Genomic DNA, 19,224 nt, shown 5'->3' on the forward strand with positions numbered 1-19,224 from the left:
TTCATCTTATACCCTCTTTTCAAGACACTGTCCATTTCGTTCAACTGCTCTTCCAAGTCCTTTGCTCTCTGACAGAACTACAATGTCATCGGCGAACCTCAAAGTTTTTATTTCTTCTCCATGGATTTTAATGCCTACTCCGAACTTTTCTTTTGTTTCCTTTACTGCTTGCTCAATATACAGATTGAATAGCATCGGGGAGAGGCTACAACCCTGTCTCACTCCCTTCCCAACTACTGATTTCCTGTCATGTCCCTCGACTCTTCTAACTGCCATCTGCTTTCTATACAAATTGTAAATAGCCTTTCGCTCCCTGTATTTTACCCCTATTACCTTCACAATTTGAAAGGGAGTATTCCAGTCAACATTGTCAAAAGCTTTCTTTAAGTCTACAAATGCTAGAAATGTAGGTTTGCCTTTCCTTAACCTTTCTTCTAATTTTGCCTCACGGGTTCCGACATTTCTGCGGAATCCAAACTGATCTTCCCCGAGGTCGGCTTCTACCAGTTTTTCCATTCGTCTGTAAAGAATTCGCATTAGTATTTTGCAGCTGTGACTTATTAAACTGATAGTTCAGTAATTTTCACACCTGTCAACACCTGCTTTCTTTGGGGTTGGAATTATTATATTGTTCTTGAAGTCTGAGGGTATTTCGCCTGTCTCATACATCTTGCTCACCAGATGGTAGAGTTTTGTCAGGAATGGCTCTCCCAAGGCCGTCAGTAGTTCTGATGGAATGTTTTGTCTATTCCCGGGGTCTTGTTTCGACTCAGGTCTTTCAGTGCTCTGTCAAACTCTTCACGCAGTATCATATCTCCCATTTCATCTTCATCTACATCCTCTTCCATTTCCACTATATTGTCCTCAAGTACATCGGCCTTGTATAGACCCTCTATATACTCCTTCCACCTTTCTGCTTTCCCCTCTTTGCTTGGAACTAGGTTTCCATCTGAGCTCTTGACATTCATGCAAGTGGTTCTATTTTCTCCAAAGGTCTCTTTTATTTCCCTGTAGGCAGTATCTGTCTTACCCCTCATGAGATAAGCCTCTACCTCTTTACATTTGTCCTCTAGCCATCCCTGCTTAGCCATTTTGCACTTCCTGTCGATCTCATTTTTGAGACGTTTGTATTCCTTTTTGCCTGCTTCGTTTACTGCATTACTGTATTTTCTCCATTCATCGATTAAATTCAATACCGCTTCTGTTACCAAAGGATTTCTACTAGCCCTCGTCTTTTTACCTACTTGATCCTCTGCTGCCTTCACTACTTCATCCCTCAAAGCTACCCATTCTTCTTCTACTGTATTTCTTTCCCCCATTCCTGACAATTGTTCCCTTACGCTCTCCCTGAAACTCTCTACAACCTCTAGTTCTTTCAGTTTATCCAGGTCCCATCTCCTTAAATTCCCATCTTTTTGCAGTTTCTTCATTTTTAATCTACAGTTCATAACCAATAGATTGTGGGCAGAGTCCTCATCTGCCCCTGGAAATGTCTTACAATTTAAACCCTGGTTCCTAAATCTGTCTTACCATTATATAACCTATCTGAAATCTGTCAGTATCTCCAGGCTTCTTCCATGTATACAACCTTCTTTTATGATTCTTGAACCAAGTGTTAGCTATGATTAAGTTATGCTCTGTGCAAAATTCTACCAAGCGGCTTCCCCTTTCATTTCTTACCCCTAATCCATATTCACCTACTACGTTTCCTACTCTTCCTTTTCCTACTGTTGAATTACAGTCACCCATGACTATTAAATCTTCGTCTCCCTTCACTACCTGAATAATTTCTTTTATCTCATCATACATTTCATCGATTCTTCATCATCTGCAGAGCTAGTTGGCATATAAACTTGTACTACTGTAGTAGGCGTGGGTTTCGTGTCTATCTTGGCCACAATAATGCGTTCACTATGCTGTTTGTAGCAGCTTACCCACACTCCTATTTTTTTATTCATTATTAAACCTACTGCTGCATTACACCTATTTGATTTTGTATTTAGAACCCAGTATTCACCTGACCAAGAGTCTTGTTCCTCCTGCCACCGAACTTCACTAATTCCCACTATATCTAACTTTAACCTATTCATTTCCATTTTTAAATTTTCTAACCTACCTGCCCGATTAAGGGATCTGACATTCCACGCTCCGATCCGTAGAACGCCAGTTTTCTTTCTCCTGATAACGACGTCCTCTTGAGTAGTCCCCGCCCGGAGATCCGAATGGGGGACTATTTTACCTCCGGAATATTTTACCCAAGAGGACGCCATCATCAATTAATCATACAGTAAAGCTGCATGCCCTCGGGAAAAATTACGGCCGTAGTTTCCCCTTGCTTTCAGCCGTTCGCAGTACCACAACACCAAGGCCGTTTTGTTAGCGTTACAAGGCCAGATCAGTCAATCATCCAGACCGTTGCTCCTGCAACTACTGAAAAGGCTGCTGCCCTCTTCAGGAACCACACGTTTGTCTGGCCTCTCAACAGATATCCCTCCATTGTGGTACGGCTATCTGTATCGTTGAGGCACGCAAGCCTCCCCACCAACGGCAAGGTCCATGATTCATAGGGTGAAGGCTCTCCATAAACGAAGATAAACAACGGAACAACTACTGTCATTTCGTCGTTGCTATCGATACATTTAAACATAGTTACCTCGGTAATTACCCAGCAATTTACGATACTTACATTATAATTACAAATAATCCACAAATAAATGCAGTTCAAATGGTTCAAATGGCTCTGAGCACTATGGGACTTAACATCTGTGGTCATCAGTCCCCTAGAACTTAGAACTACTTAAACCTAACGAACCTAAGGACATCACACACATCCATGCCCGAGGCAGGATTCTAACCTGCGACCGTAGCAGTCGCGCGGTTCCGGACTGCGCGCCTAGAACCGCGAGACCACCGCGGCCGGCCAATAAATGCAGTATTACACCCATTACGTATAAAATATAGTTCCTGTAATAATGCTTACAGATTCAGAAATAGCAGTATATTACAAGTTATCAACGGAAATGAAAAGGGGAAGAAATTTGGATAGTGCAGAAGGTATTTTATCTGCATTTTCGATTTACAACTCTTGCTCTGTACTATTATCCAGACCAGCGGAACTGATTTCAGGGGTGTACAAATTAATTCACACGAAACCGGAGAATTAATTTCTATTGCAAACATATTCTGATTTAAAGCATGTATGAAATTACTGAGTGATCAGTTAATAAACAAACTGAACTACAACCGTCCCCCTATATTTACCGCAGCTCTACTGTCGTAGAGAATGCTGTCGGCTCTTCCAGTTTCGTCCACAAGCGAATCCTCACTGGCTTAGTCATATTGGACGTTCTCTATTAATGTTATGAACATCCTCCAAGAACAGACTATCCTCTCGGCATTCCTCATTAATGAATATGCAGCACTCAGTAACAAGTCTCCTCACAGCCAAGGCTGGTGCGGAACCTATGTTCTGCAATGGCTCCCCAATCCTTAGGAGACGTCACACTGCAACGAACAGTAGTTTGGAAAGACCTCTTTCATTTCATGAAACAGACAAGTCGCTTTCACACTAATTTTACTGTGTATCACCTGTTTTGCATTCAACGTTGTCTTTATTTTTTAATTTATATTTCTGTGAGTCTTGGGTACTGCCAACATCGCGAATGAAAGTTAAAAATTTCAGTGAATGGAGATATTTCAAACAGTAGATAAGGAAAATCATCCAGCATCTTAAGTTTAACAGTATTTAAGCCCCATTGCTATCATTCCTACAGATATAAATGTAAAAGTCTTAAACAATTCTTCCAGTGCACAGAGAACGAAATAAACTGATCCCAAACTTTGGTTAAATAACAAAATCAGGTTACTCTATGCCATAAAGCAAGCCCTGGATATCGTGCTATGCAAAGAACTTATTCATGTTGTGGTTTTGAATAATACTAAGAGATTTTTTTTGTTATGAATGTTGTTCGTTTACATATACAGTCGTAGAAGAAATAAAATGAAAACCCAGCGAAATACTGCACTTCCCAACAAAACAAACAGCACACAAAGCCACAAGTAGTATCCAGCGTAACAGTCCACATCACTGATATGTGTGACAGACAAATCACTCAGACACTGTGTTACACAAATAGAAAATTAAGCTTTCTGAAAAAGGTTTAACACACGATGTAAATACACAGATAGATGAAAAATACACAGAAAACCTCAAATGTAATTAAAAATTGTGTTCATCAATGATAGAAGAAATGAAAGAAGTGTTGTAAATATTGTTCTGAGAAGAGAGATAGTAAGCGAAGAACTGAAAAACATAACACCACACACAAAGTAAAATGTGAATTCCATAAATGTGACAGAGCTCGTAAATAAATTACAGGAAAATTTCACCAGCAGTACAAAAGCAGATAACGGAAACGTTGTGGCACTAATCAATAAATATTGATATATCAATTACGAAAATTACATTAAAAGGGTAAAATCTGATCTAACAATAGCAGGAAAAGTTAAAAACCCTTCCAAAACTATTGTACCCCGAAAGGCAATGCAAATTATAATTATAGCAAAGGATTTGTTACAGGTAATGTAATGAGATCGGATCTCTGTGAGGTGGTGCAAGACCAGTATTTTTAATGTGATACCATTTCCAGGCTGTACCAAGAGTATCTCGATTCAGATACATCATAATCACTGGAGTCAACTTCCGTTCTGAGTAACAACCCATTAATAAAAAGAATGGTTGTCAAATATGACACATAGCCACACCGAATAGATGTACCAAAGTATAGCAATTAACTAAGGAATTCATTGCTGGAGAACAATAACTAGTAAGCAGCCATACCACCCTGACTCACATACTCGCTTAACCCTGACACCATATTGATGAATGAGCTGTCTGTGACACAGAACGTGAATAGGCGCAAGAAGAGATCAAGGTATAGAACGAAATGTGTTCCACAACTCTGATGTCACCGGTATAGGGCCATAATTTGTCAGATCGGTTCTGTTACCTTACTTCAGAGTGTGACTGAGCACAAGTCTCTTACCGTTAAGAATATCTCATCGCTGCAGAGTACGTAAGGAAATATAGCGTCTACAAATGTAACTTCTCATCTTCGTGACAGTCAGAAGAACGATGGGCGATCTTCTTAGGTGAACTAATTCTGACAAATGTAAATAAATTTCAACTTTTATTTTCACTGGGCTCTGTCCACCAAAAACAACTTCGAGAACCGTGTTAGTTCACTGCCTGATTCCAAATATGACCCAGCTTTCTGGCCGTTTCTTCATAGCTTTATATAAACGGTACAGCAGATCGTCACGTTCGTTGAAATTCCTTTGTAGTGCTCCCAGTTGTAAGTAGGCTGTTTATGTTTTCTTATTGGCAAAGTTACGTAGCACTCTATATGAAAATCACTGGCTGTGCTGTGTGCAGTCTGTGGCTAGTTTGCGTTGTTGTCTGCCATTGTAGTGTTGGGCAGCTGGATGTGAACAGCGCGTAGCGTTGCGCAGTTGGAGGTGAGCCGCCAGCAGTGGTGGATGTGAGGAGAGAGATGGCGGAGTTTTGTAATTTGTCATGAACTGCTATATATATTATGACTATTAAGGTAAATACATTGTTTGTTCTCTATTAATATCTTTCATTTGCTAACTATCCCTATCAGTAGTTAGTGCCTTCTGTAGTTTGAATCTTTTATTTAGCTGGCAGTAGTGGCGCTCGCTGTATTGCAGTAGTTCGAGTAACGAAGATTTTTGTGAGGTAAGTGATTTGTGAAAGGTATAGGTTAAAGTTACTCAGGGCCATTCTTGTGCAGGGATCTTTGATAATCAGATTGCGTTGCGCTAAAAACATTGTGTGTCAGTTTAAGCACGGTCTTGTAAAATTGTTCTAAGGGGACGTTTCACAGTCTCTTCCTCAGTTTCGTGCGTTATTTGTGCTTGGAATACAGCTTTATGTGATCCCTTCGCACCTAGCTGGCATTATTTAACAGTCACCAGTCACTAAAAGTCTGTAAATATTCGTACATCACATGTACATGGTTATAAACTTGTTACAGAGATATACTTCATGGAGTTAATCACACGCGCTATTAGCTATTTTCACGGATCAGACTTTTTGAAAATAAAAATTTTACTCTGTCTGCTATATGCCTAGTCCTCTGAATCACTATTGAAATAATGCTTACTGAGTGACTCATTTACCTGCACACTTCTGCCACCAGGGGTGACCGAGCGGTTCTAGGCGCTACAGTCTGGAACCGCGAGGCCGCTACGGTCGCAGGTTCGAATCCTGCCTCAGGCATGGATGTGTGTGATGTCCTTAGGTTAGCTAGTTTTAAGTAGTTCTAAGTTCTAGGGGACTGATGACCTCAGAAGTTAAGTCCCATAGTGCTCAGAGCCATTTGAACCATTTTATACACTTCTGCACACCTCGGATATTTACAGATGTTTAACATAGGGCCATAACTGAAAGGACGTCAACCTGACTGTGCACAATGTTTTACACCGTATGACTATGTCGAGATCATGCAATATTACTGTTGCTAAAGTTCGTTGCCAGTTGAATATGGAAAATTAAAAGTGTGAGAAACAATCGTGGATACTAAACAGACAATGCAATTCTCTTGTTAACGATGAGAAATCTGCAAAACATAAGGACGAGATAGATCAAGCATCATAGCACATTCAGTACTCGGTGGAAATGAGTAAGAGCGAGGGAGCATGTTGCCAGATGTCTCACAGTCGTGCACAGAAAGTCGGTCGTCGGGCAAACAGACCACTTGCATCCAGTCGCCGTGTCACTGACAACTACAGCAGTGAATGACCGATACGTCGTGCAACAGGCAAGAAGGATACCCACATCAAACATCGGTGAAATTGCCATCACATTTAACACGACTGCACAGTTAACGGTGGTGCCAAGAACGTAGGGACTAGACCAGCCTCTGAGGAGTGGGATCACATACTTGTATGAGAGTAGATTCTGGACGTTTGGTGGGAGCACTTAATGCACCAGGAACATTGTCAAACATGATCATTTTGGTGGTGCAGATGTTATTTTTTGGGGAGGTACAATATTACATGGACGCACTGAAGCGTCTGTGATTTTGTAATGTCCAGGATAGCATAAAAATTGCGGTGACTTAAGTGTAATTATTGTCGGAGTTAGCGTCACTTCTGTTGGTCTCGTTGCGCATTTCTCTTAGTGACGTTCTGTACTATATTGTAGTAGTTCTTTCTACGTATGGTCCAAGTTTCATCGAGCTATGTTACTTTGCATTGGTACATCATGCGAAAATTACCTTCTTCCTTAAGTTTTGCACACCAGTGTGCTTATATATTAACCATCGATTCAGTAGCAATATCAGAATGAAACTTCGCAACAGTCAGTGAATTATCTTTTACGTAAAATAAGACAAACATTCCCAAATTTTGAAAGAGATATACTTCCAAATTTGAACGTAGTCTTCATTGTACGCAAATAATACGGAAAACTGAAGAAATGTGCAGACTACAGACGATCAGTATTATGCTGCACGATTCAGAAATACCAGTAGATTAATGTAACGTCTTACGGATACCAGAAGAGACGAAATTGTGCAAGGAGTATAAGAACACTGGGGACTCGAAAACCTGTACTGACGATAGACTCTTTCAGGTGAATACACATGCTTAACAATGCTTTAGACAAACATAACTGAAACACAGTGGTCAATATACTCTCCAGCGCAAAAACAGACTACAGATACAAGAGAATGAGCGTAGAAAGCAGTGCAGAAACTTGTTGCTATTTAGGCTCATCACTTACATTTTTTCTTTCACTTACGCCACAGTCCCGCAGCGATCGCAGGGTCGGTGTGGTTGCAACAGATTTGGCAATGTTAGTTTTAGGGATGGCCGCATGCCCTTCCTGCCGCCACCCCGTTTTTCATTTATTATAAAAGAAGCAAATGAAGATAATGAGAAGTGTGAAGTCATCCACATGAGTACAAAAAGGAATCCGTTAACCTTAGGTTACACGATAAATCAGTCAAATCTAAAGGCAATAAATTCAACTAAATACCTAGATGGGGAAGGTGAGAGAAACACTGTTTTTTTGGTAAAACAGAAGATGCAGCAGCTCTACTAAAGAGACTTCCTACGCTACGTTTGTCCGTCATCTTTTGGAGTACTGCTGCGAGGTGCGGGATTCTTATCAGACAGGATTAACGAATGACGGCAAGAAAGGTCAAAGAAGAGGAGAATGTTTTGTATTATCGAGAAATAGGGGATAGAGTGTTACTGAAATGATACAGGATTTGGGGTGGAAATCCTTACAACAAGAGTCTTTCGTTGCGACGGCACCTTTTCTTGACATTTCAATCACCAGCTTTCTCCTCCGAATTCTAAAATATTTTTTGGTGCCGACCTACAATGGGAGACACAATCATAATAATAAAATATAGGAAATAGAGCTCGCACGGAATGATATAGGTGTTCGTTTCCTTCGCGCGCTGTTCCAGATTGGAACAACAGAGAATTATCATGCAGGTGGTTCGATGAATCCTCCGTTGGGCACTTAAGTGTGATTTGCAGAGTATCCATGTAGATGTAGATGTAGATAACCCATTAAAAAAATATTACTATCTAATCCATAAAACAAAACTCAGTCTGATCAAAGCAGGAAATTCAGCTCAATCTTTGTCTTTTCCACTTATTCCGAAGGTAACACATTAAATAGGATCTTACTTTTCTTAATTAAACGATTAATAAATTATCTTCGAACTAGCAGAACACTGTTCTTGAAAGCTTTATCAAAAGATAGGGTGTAACTAATATTACACAATAGCAAGGAATAACCGAAAGCTTGGCCTCGTGTAAGGAACCAACTCAATTGCAAACAGTCAGATACGATCCAGCAAAGCCGGCCGGAGTGGCCGTGTGGTCCTAGGCGCTACAGTCTGGAACCGAGCGACCGCCACGGTCGCAGGTTCGAACCCTGCCTCGGGCATGCATGTGTGTGATGTCCTTAGGTTAGTTATGTTTAAGTAGTTCTAAGTTCTAGGCGACTGATGACCTCAGAATTTAAGTCGCATAGTGCTCAGAGCCATTTAAACCATTTGATCCAGCAAACTAATTCGTCATTTCGTCACACATCACGAAGTAGAGGCGTCCATCAAATAAATACCACCGGCAACTAGTCATACTAAGAAAACTATATCATGAAATTACTCCAGTGCTCACAACATCGTTGCGTTCTGCAGTCAGTTTTGGATGCGCGGTGCTGTACTTTCAGACGGAGGAAGCCTGCTAACTGATTTCGACATCTGACGCCCTCAACACAAATACAGCATGAACCGGTTTTCGTATCCAAAGTAGAGGCATTTATAGGCCTCCCCCAAACTAAAAGCGCAGGCACGATACAGAATCTTATTTTCCCTCACTGCGTCAAACACTCCACGTCAGCCCCGTCGCTTTAGGAACAGCAGCAATTATTCGTCCGCACAATCTGCTTTGCTCCAGCGTACGCCCAGTGCGGCTACAAGACCCGACGAGGCGCAGCAAGGCCCCTGCTGTTATTTTTTGCGCTGTTCCTCTCCTACGCACCGACAGCTTTCCTTCACGTCTCGTGGGCTCACAGACCTGGGCGGCTGCCCACCGCTCTTTCCTCTCTGCTGCCCCGCACGGGTCTGGTGTGCAAACGCCGAGAAGCTGACCATTACCGCCAGATGGCGCGCGATCGGCTTCCCAGCCACCGATCAGCCGCGCTGCGAATTCTAAATGTGCGGGCAACAAGCACACTCCTTCATAAGATATGGATAAAACTTCATAGACAAAACGAAAAAGACAAAGTGTAGATAGAACATACGCGCTTTGTGAAGTATTGTGTCATACCTATGATTATGTTCAGCATGTGTCTTCATTTAATGGAACTATTTAGATACTTTGTAAATGGGTGTCATCACCAAAATATGATTAATACACAAATAAGAGAAAATACCTAAGATACGCTATACATTCGAGGGTTGGATTCCCTCTCTTCTTCATCGAAGAGTTTCACTGCCTGGGCTACTCTCAGGGTGCAACTTCGACGTGGAAGATCCCCACCGTTTCCTTGCCGTGTCGTCCGCTCGCCGTCACTACTGCTCGCCGTCCGGTCCTCCTCGCCGCCGCCGCCGCCGCCGCCGCCGCCGCCGCCGCCGCCTGCCGGTGCTCGCCGCCGCCGCCGCCGCCGCCGCCGCCGCCGTTTGGTCGCCGCCTGCCTGTCCTCGCCGCCGCCGCCGCCGCCTGCCTGTCCTCGCCGCCGCCGCCGCCGCCGCCGCCGCCGTTTGGTCGCCGCCTGCCTGTCCTCGCCGCCGCCTGGTCGCCGCCTGCCGGTGCTCGCCGCCGCCGCCTGGTCGCCGCCTGCCGGTGCTCGCCGCCGCCGCCGCCGCCGCCGCCGCCGCCTGCCGGTGCTCGCCGCCGCTGCCGCCGCCTGCCGGTGCCCGCCTCCGCCGCCGTCTGGTCGCCGCCGCCGCCCTTCTCACGCGCCGCCACCATGTCCCAACCCACCATCACCACCACTATCATTTTCACCTCTCTCTCCGCTGCTCCAACCACCATCACATGGAGCTCATCCTCCACCCCACTTCCCGTCCTTCCTTCTCTCCCTGTCCACCCCACCCCTGCGCCACTTTCGGCTGTAACCACCCCCAATTCCTCCTCCCCTATCACTGTCGCCCCATCGACAGCTACTAACTTTCCGCCGCTCCCTGCACCGCCTCCGACAGGCTCCAAGCCAGCACGGATCTCTGCTCGCCGTTCCACAGTCTCTGTGACACTCACGCCCCCTCTGTCTGCGTCATCCGCTGCTCAGGGTAGTCCTGCTCCCCGCCATCTCACCCTGCAACCCGTACCCCTGCCCCCTCTCCACCCGGTCGTGCCCACGAAACCTTCAAAGCGCCCGAATGTTGACTCTTCCCCCAAAGTCTCCTCCAAAAAAACCCCCACTCCCCGTGACCCACCCACCCCCATGGACGCGGCCCCGACCCCCGCCCCCGCCACGCCTGCCGCCCACACCTTTGTCCTCTCCAATCCTGACCCTCAATTCCTTGATGCCCACTCCCTCACCCTCGCCATCCGGAAATACTACCCCAATGCTCCCATCTCCCAACTGATTCCTCGCAAGGACTCGGTCCTCATAAAATCCCCCAATGCTTCCCTCCACACTGATCTCCTCTCCCGCATCCCCCGTATCCAATTTGGCCAACGTGCAACCCTCACCCCCTACCACACCCCGTCCTCTCCCCGTCAGCCTCAACCTCCTCGACGTCCGCCAACCTTCACTGCTGTGATCACGAAGCTTAGCCCTGTGATCACGGAGGCTGAGGTGTTGGCGGAACTCAACTCCCGGCCCGACATTGAAATCCGCTTGGCCCGTCGCATCTTCAATGATGCCGGGCCGACTTTTCTCATGCGGATATTCCTCCATTGACCGCCTCCTCACCGAGGGAGCCCTCATCTACAATCAGTGCCATAAGGTGGACCCCTCCCGTTCCCCAGTCCAATCCTACTGCTGCCAACGCTGTCTCACCTACAATGACCACGTTACCTCTGCCTGCAAGAACCCCCCTACTTGTCCCCACTGCAAAGCTTCACACTTCCTCAAGCATTGCCCCAACCTCACCTCTCCCCCCTCCTGCAACACTTGCAATGAACCACATCCTACCTACTCCTCGAAGTGTAAAGCGAAACCTCCACCAGCAACCCCTGAGCTCACCGTCCCTGTCCGTCCTGTTGATGACCCCATCCACCCCAACAACTCGCTCTGCCCCCCCCCCCCCTACTGCTGAGGACATCATCTGTTTCACCACCATTGTGCTCCAAAACATCCACCCTTTCCAGCGCTCACACACTCTTTCCCAAATCGCCCTCGCTGCCCATTCCATCTTCCATCTTACCACCTATGCTACATACTCCCACAACCAGGCCCACTTCACCTTCACCCCCCACACCACCCTCGTCTAACTCTCCACTCCCATGGTACAACAACCGTACCGTATCCTGTACCACAACATTCGCTCCCTGCCCACCCACAAACTCCTCTTCCTCCACACCCTACGTCAGCACCGCGTGGATGCCTTCGTCCTAAATGAAACCTTCCTTCAACCCCGTATCTCCGTCTCCACGGCTCCTTACACTCTACACCGCACCGATAACCCGTACCCTCTCGCGCGTGGCGGAGTTGCTATAGGCCACCTCAAGCACCTCCCTGTCCGGCCCCAACCTCTCCTTAACCATCCTGCCGAGTATCTCACCCTCAGCCTCTTCTTCCCCACCCTTACCATCACCTGTGCCACCATTTATGTCTGCCCTCGCACCCCCATCCTGTAGGATTTCCTGGCCCACATTGACCGCACCTTCTCCACATACGTGATTGCCGCCGACCTCAATATCCACAGCCGTGATCCTGCCGACCTCCAGTGGTGGCATCAGTTTCTCACCACTCTCCAGGGAGACCTGGTTCCCCTGCCTCAGCACACCCAGCCCGAATCCAACACCACTCCTGATGTGGTCCTTGCCTCTCCCAACCTCCTTGGGCGCATCACCGCGGATGTCCTTGACCTCATTGGCAGTGACCATGCTCCTGTTCTCCTCACTATCTCTAACGGTCGCCATCCCCGCCACGCTCCTCGCCTTGCCATCCCTCCTAAACTTGTCCATGATTACTCCCGTGCCAACTGGGATGCCTACCGGGATTCCATTCACACCCAGGTTGACGGCCACGACCTTACCCTCCAGTCTCCTGATGACATCTCTCGCACTGCTGCCTTCCTGCACCAGACCTTGTCTGATTCCGTCGCCACCCATATCCCCACCAAAGCCATCCACCCTCACCGCCCCGCCCTGCCTCCACAGGCCATCCTTCTCCTTCGAGAGTCCCGCCGCCTCTACCACTCTTTTCTCCACACTCGTGACCAGGATACACTTACCCACCACCGGCAATTACAGCGACACATCCGCAACCTGCTTGTTGCGAACAAACGCCGTGCCTGGCGCCAGACATGTACACAACTCAACACCACGCTCCCCATAAACTCTTCCAAGTATTGGTCTGCTTTCCACCGCCTTACTGGGAACCGCCCCACCCCCCATTCCCCTGTCCTCCTTAATGACCGTCCTTTTCCTGACAACCTCAGTAAGGCCAACCACTTTGCCTCCCACCTCTCTGATGTTTTTTCCATCCCAGATGATCCCCACTTTGATTATTCCCTCTTCCCTGATGTCATGGACCGTACGAATACCTCTGTTCCTCCCCTTGCTCCTAGCTTCCAGTACTTGGGCCACACCCCACCATCTGCACTTAACGCTCCCATCACTACACAGGACATCAGCCTCACACTCCGCACTAAACGCGACACTGCTCCCGGCCACGACTGCGTTACCTACCGCCACCTCAAACACTGACCTCCCTCCTTCCTTTCCCTCCTTGCCACCCTCTACCATGTCATCCTTGCCACTGGCTTCTATCCTTACCTGTGGAAAACCTCCCGTATCCTGATGTTCTCCAAACCCAATAAGCCTCCATCTGATGCCTCTTCCTATCGTCCTATCTGTCTCACATCGGTGTTCAGCAAGCTCTTGGAATCCATCCTTTCCCGGCGCATCCATCTCCACCTCCACCAAAACCACCTCCTCCCAAACACCCAATGTGGCTTTCGACCTTCCTTCTCTGCTGATGACCAACTCCTCCGCCTCACTCATCTCCTCTCCCTCCAGCTTAACTCCTGTCACTCCGCCATTTTTGTCTCACTTGACCTCGAAAAGGCCTACGACCATGTCTGGCATCCCGGTCTCCTGTTTAAACTCCAAACCTACGCCCTTCCTATCAACTACATCCGTCTGGTGGCCTCCTTCCTCTCCCACCGCCCCTCCTATGTTACCATCCATAATGCCAATTCCCACACCTTCTACCCCTCTGCCGGTGTGCCCCAGGTCTCTGTCCTCTCCCCTCTCCTCTACCTCCTGTACATGGCGGATATGCCCCAACCCCACCCCCTCTCCAGCACACCTCTTGCAATATGCTGATGACACCGCATTCCTCGCCCTCGCTCCTACCCTCCAACGGTCCCAACGCCTTCTCCAGAATCACCTTGACCTTTTTGCTGCATGGTGTAACCAGTGGCTCCTGAAACTCAATCCTTCCAAGACCCAGGCCATCATCGTAGGTTGTACCACCCACTCCTTCCGGCTCCTGGATTTCTCCCTTACTGTCTGCGCACGTCCTGTCCGCCTCACCCCCACCCCCACCTACCTTGGCCTCACCATTGACCGTCACCTCACCTGGATACCTCATCTCTGCTCCATCCAATCCAAAGCCCACAACCGCCTCCGACTCCTCAAACTCCTCTCTGGCCGGACGTGGGGGTTGCACCCCTCTACCATCCTCCACACCTACAAATCCTTAATCCATCCCATCCTCTGTTATGCCAGTCCTGCCTGGATATCTGCCCCCCCCCCCCAAATTCTATCAGTCCCTCCAGATCCTTGAGCGTCATGCACTCCGCCTCGCCTTCCGTATCCGCCTCCCGTCCCCCACGCGGATCCTCTATGATCTCATTCCTTTCCCCCATCTGCTCCTATTCCTCGAACATATCCGCATCCTCTACACCTCCCGCCGTCTTGACCCCCCTCACCCCCTGGTTGCTCCTCTCCTCTCCCATCCCTGCCCCCTGCCACGTCTTCACCGTTGTGTCCCCCCTACCCTCCATCTCTACACCCTCCATCTCCTTTCCCAAGGTGGCTTCCGTCAACTCCCCCTCCTGGATGATGCCCTCTCTCCCTCCATTTATCCTTGCTATCAACTCTGATCCTCACTCCCCCTCCTTTCCTCTGTCCTTTCCCTGGGCTCCCTTTTCCCCCCCTTCCGTCCTGTTTTCTCCCCACTAAACCTCTCCCTACCTCCCTTCTCCCCCCCCAAGTCCTTTTGTATTCCCCTCCTCTGCCTACCCCCCTCCCTGTCGCGTCTGCCCCCCACCCCTCTTATGGGTCCTCATCCTCCATCAGCTCCTTTCCCGGTTTCCCCCTTCGCTTTTACTCTCCTTTCCCCCTTTTTTTGTTTTCCCACCTTCTGTCCAGTTTCCCCCCACCTGCTCACGACTGTGGTATGTCACGTTTGCCAACTTTTTAGTGCAGTGTTCCAGTGACTATTCAGTGTTGTTTGTCTATCTCGTGTTGTGAACAGAAACCATGCTGTCGCTAGGTGTGAATTTTATGTCTTTTGCGAACAGAATCCAGACTGTCGCCGTGTTTTTAATTGTCTGTCTATTGTTTTCCCTGTCTGCTTCGTATGTATTTTATTAGCATCATCATCCCTCTGTTGTTTGTTTTAAGTTCCACGATTTCTTTTCGCTATGTTACTCTTTAAGTCTCCGATTTTATCGCCTGTTTTTAATTATTTATTCTCTAGAACTTTTTCACAAAATCTGTAGGCTGAAGAGCGGCATGCTAAGCTGCTGCCAGCCCGCCCCCTTCGGGGGGAATTGAAATTCAATAAAGAAAAAAAAATACGCTATACAATAGATTAATCTGCAAATATTTAAGGAAGATTTCATATAACATATGTATTATCCTAAAATTTGTGAAAAATCAAAGGATAATCAGTATTATGAAAAGGATAGCAGGGATAAGGGATTGGGTGGTCAGGGTAAGGTGGAGGCTGGGATGGGGAGGGGGAGGCATAGCAGAGCTGGGTGGGAGCGTGTATGCTCTTCTTCAGTAGATTTGTATGCAGCATTCGGTAAATTCCTTTTTTAATGAAAGAAGAAATTAATATAGAAATAAGAGCATTAAGATTTTTATAAAAAGATTCTTAATTAGCTAAAAATATTTTTAACGGAATTGTATATTTTTTGACTGGTATCAAGACAGAATTTTTACTACCACAATTCAATCCTTTTGGACATCATTCATTAAAATTCTACTAGTGGCCTCTCCTATCATACGCTGCTGCTAGCAATCCGGCTTTGGCTGCCAGAGACTGGCCATGTGTGAGTAAGTTCTGTTTGAATCATGTTGTCTTACAGGCTCCTTGTGATGCAGATACCACTCTTTACTTGGACTACTTTCACGGCTGGTTTTCCCTACAAAACAAACCAAACTAAGGCAGTGGTGGTACTCGCATAGAGGTTAGGGTTTAAGCCAATACCATTTCAAATTACAAAAAAATGACTGATGCGTAGATTGGTTTTGGGATATTCTGACAAGTTAAGACCTTCACGGCATTCAGTGACTGCCACAAAGTAGATCTGACGCGTCTTGACAGGTACATAAACGAACAACGTAAGTATAAGAAGCCCATTTTATCACAGTGGGTATAGTAGAACTCCGCTGTTGTGCCTTTATATGGTGTGGAATAACGACCACTAGCCGTCACACATGGCCTGTTTTGGGCTTGCACCCACCTTCAAGTGGTTTTGATTCATTTACATATTTATTTCCACACCCATGTAAATGAATGTACACCACAGAAAGATGGTCGCAAGTCCAAAACTCGTCTTCATCTTCTAATGTGACTGGTAGCAGTTGTTATTCTCCACCCTAGAATTAACACAAACTTAAATTAAAATATTTAGTTCTGCATACATTTGTGGTGTGCTTAAGAATAAAATTGTAATCAACGAGTGACTGAATTACTTACTTATATGGTATATATATTTTTTTGTTTTACCTTACCGCAGTGCTTTAATTGAGAAATAATATGACTGCCTCAACGTATCCAATCAGGTAAGGTCATCTACATTACAATTTTCTTTAATTTCATTCACTATCATCAATCTGTACAATGCAGAGGAAAGCTCTGTCATCCATCCTATGCTCCCTTTTTTGACGATTCCCTTGGCCCCAGGTATGGGCTCCGCCTGCCTTCTCTATTGCCTCCCGAAGTTCGCTTTCGTTTGCTGCTTCAACAGCTTTGCGTTACGCTCCCTACCACGTTCCCAATAGGTGCATGCTCTTCACGCTTCGTGACGCGTTCGTTTCAGACCCCATTCGCTTCCTAAGGGCACCACTCGTGGCCTCGTGTATCGCAGCGAGTTTCACGCACTTCACATCTGGCTTGGGGACACTGTCTTCGCCTACACCGACGGTTCTAAGACCAACCCTGGTGTCGGATGTGCCTCTGTAGTTGGCGATGATTCTTTTCAATGTCGGCTTCTGGAACCGTGCTCGATTTTTACCGCGGAACTCTACGCCCTTTATCAGTGCAACCAGTACAACTGGCAACACGGGCTTCTAAATTGCCATCTGCTCAGATTCTCTCAGTGTTCTTCAGAGCCTTCGCGCGCTGTACAGAGTCCACTCTTTAGTGCAACGGATCCAAGGATGCGTCCATCGCTTACTGTGGGGGAGCCAACGTGGTGTTCCTGTTGGTTCCTGGTCACGTCGGCGTGCCAGGGAACGGAGCTGCTCATACTGCTGCAAAGGCAGCAGCTCTCCGCCCGTGACCTGTTGGTCATTCTGTTCCCTCGTATTATCTACGCGTCACTATCTGTTGACAGGTAGTATTACTTTGCAGTCGTCTTCTCTCCAGGGGACATTAAATCTCTCCCAACAGCATGGTCGGCTTTCTCTCGGCCCTCACGTCGGGAGGAGGTCGTTTTAGCTCGGCAGCGTTTCAGTCACCGCCATTTATTAAGTGGCGACACTGCCCCTTTCTGTGTCTACAGCTCTCAACCCTTGGCAGTGAGCCACCTTCTGATCCGGTGCCCACTTTTTGTTTACGTTTACGTCTGTGTTTGCAATCTACTTAGTGAAATGTGTTAGCGGATGACATGCGTTCTGTCGATCGAGTCTTACCTTTTATTCGCGCAGCGACATGGCAAAGCAAATTTGATCACCCTCGAAAAAACTGTTCAAATGGCTCTGAGCACTGTGGGACTTAGAATCTGAGGGCATCAGTCCCCTAGACTTAGAACTACTCAAACTTAACTAGCCTAAGGACATCACACACACATCCATGCCGGAGGCAGGATTCGAACCTGCGACAGTAGCAGCAGCGCGGTTCCGGACTGAAGCGCCTAGAACCTCTCGGCCACAATGGCCGGCTGATACCCCTCCCACGGGGACCTCGTTATCTCAACGATGTTTTGAGAAGTTTTCCCCAGCACCGTCCTTGTCCTTAGCTGATCTTTTAAATTCGCTTTATTGGGTTCTTGCCTTTTTGACCTCAGGTTTTTATTTAGTTCTTGCTTTTTCTTACGTTATGTCCCGGGCCATATGACCTTAGCAGTTTTGCTCCCTAAAGCAACATCCAAAAGACAGAGTTCTTGAATTGGACTCGTTATAAAGAAAACAGGGGATCTTGAAGGAATTCTGTAAAAAGCCTGGCCCATTTAAACTGACCTTAAGGCAGAGCTGCAGAACCCAGAAGTAGTCTGTGGCCAAACCAAAACTAGAATCTAAAGTGCGAGACACAGTGTACTTCGTAGTTGTGCTGAATATAATCTTTAAAATAGATTAATCGTTATTGCAGTTAATTATTATATACTTTCGTTCGACAGTGTCACAGAAACAGCTGATGTACTGTATGAATATAGACTATGTAACGTAAGTAACATCCAAAAACGCGAACTATACTAAATTTATTTTTGAACTCTTGAATTAATACATTTACAAAATATTTTTATTAAAAGACGCTTAATGACAGTAAGGAATGACCGCCTTATTAGCATAATAACATGACAAACTATTCCTTACGAAAACCGTACAATAAGATAATAAACTGAAACAAAGCCTTAATGTGAGATATCTGATGTCAGCTGGAAATTTTTGGAAGTCGTAAGTCATACTTGGCAATGAAGCTTTTATTATGTCTTCTAAATGTTCGTCAGTTACAAAAATGGTTCAAATCGCTCTGAGCACTATGGTACTTAACATCTGAGGTCATCAGTCCCCTAGAACTTTGAACTACTTAAACCTAACTAACCTATGGACATCACTTACATCCATGCCCGAGGCAGGATTCAAACCTGCGACCGTAGTGGTCGCGTGGTTCCAGAGTGAAGCGCCTAGAACCGCTCGGCCAAACCAGCCGGCGCGTCAGTTACAGAAGAGTGAAATTTCATTTCATTTAAGTTCAGAATAGAAACTGTTTGTTCACATATGTAACGGCTACTAAATATGGTGACGTCTTTTTGCCGTCTCTTAGGTTGTTAAATTTTTTTTAATTTTTTTTATTTTATTTTTTTTTATAGAGTGCAGAACACG

The sequence above is a fragment of the Schistocerca cancellata genome, chromosome 5 (genome assembly GCF_023864275.1).
Source record: "Schistocerca cancellata isolate TAMUIC-IGC-003103 chromosome 5, iqSchCanc2.1, whole genome shotgun sequence".
Taxonomy (NCBI): domain Eukaryota; kingdom Metazoa; phylum Arthropoda; class Insecta; order Orthoptera; family Acrididae; genus Schistocerca; species Schistocerca cancellata.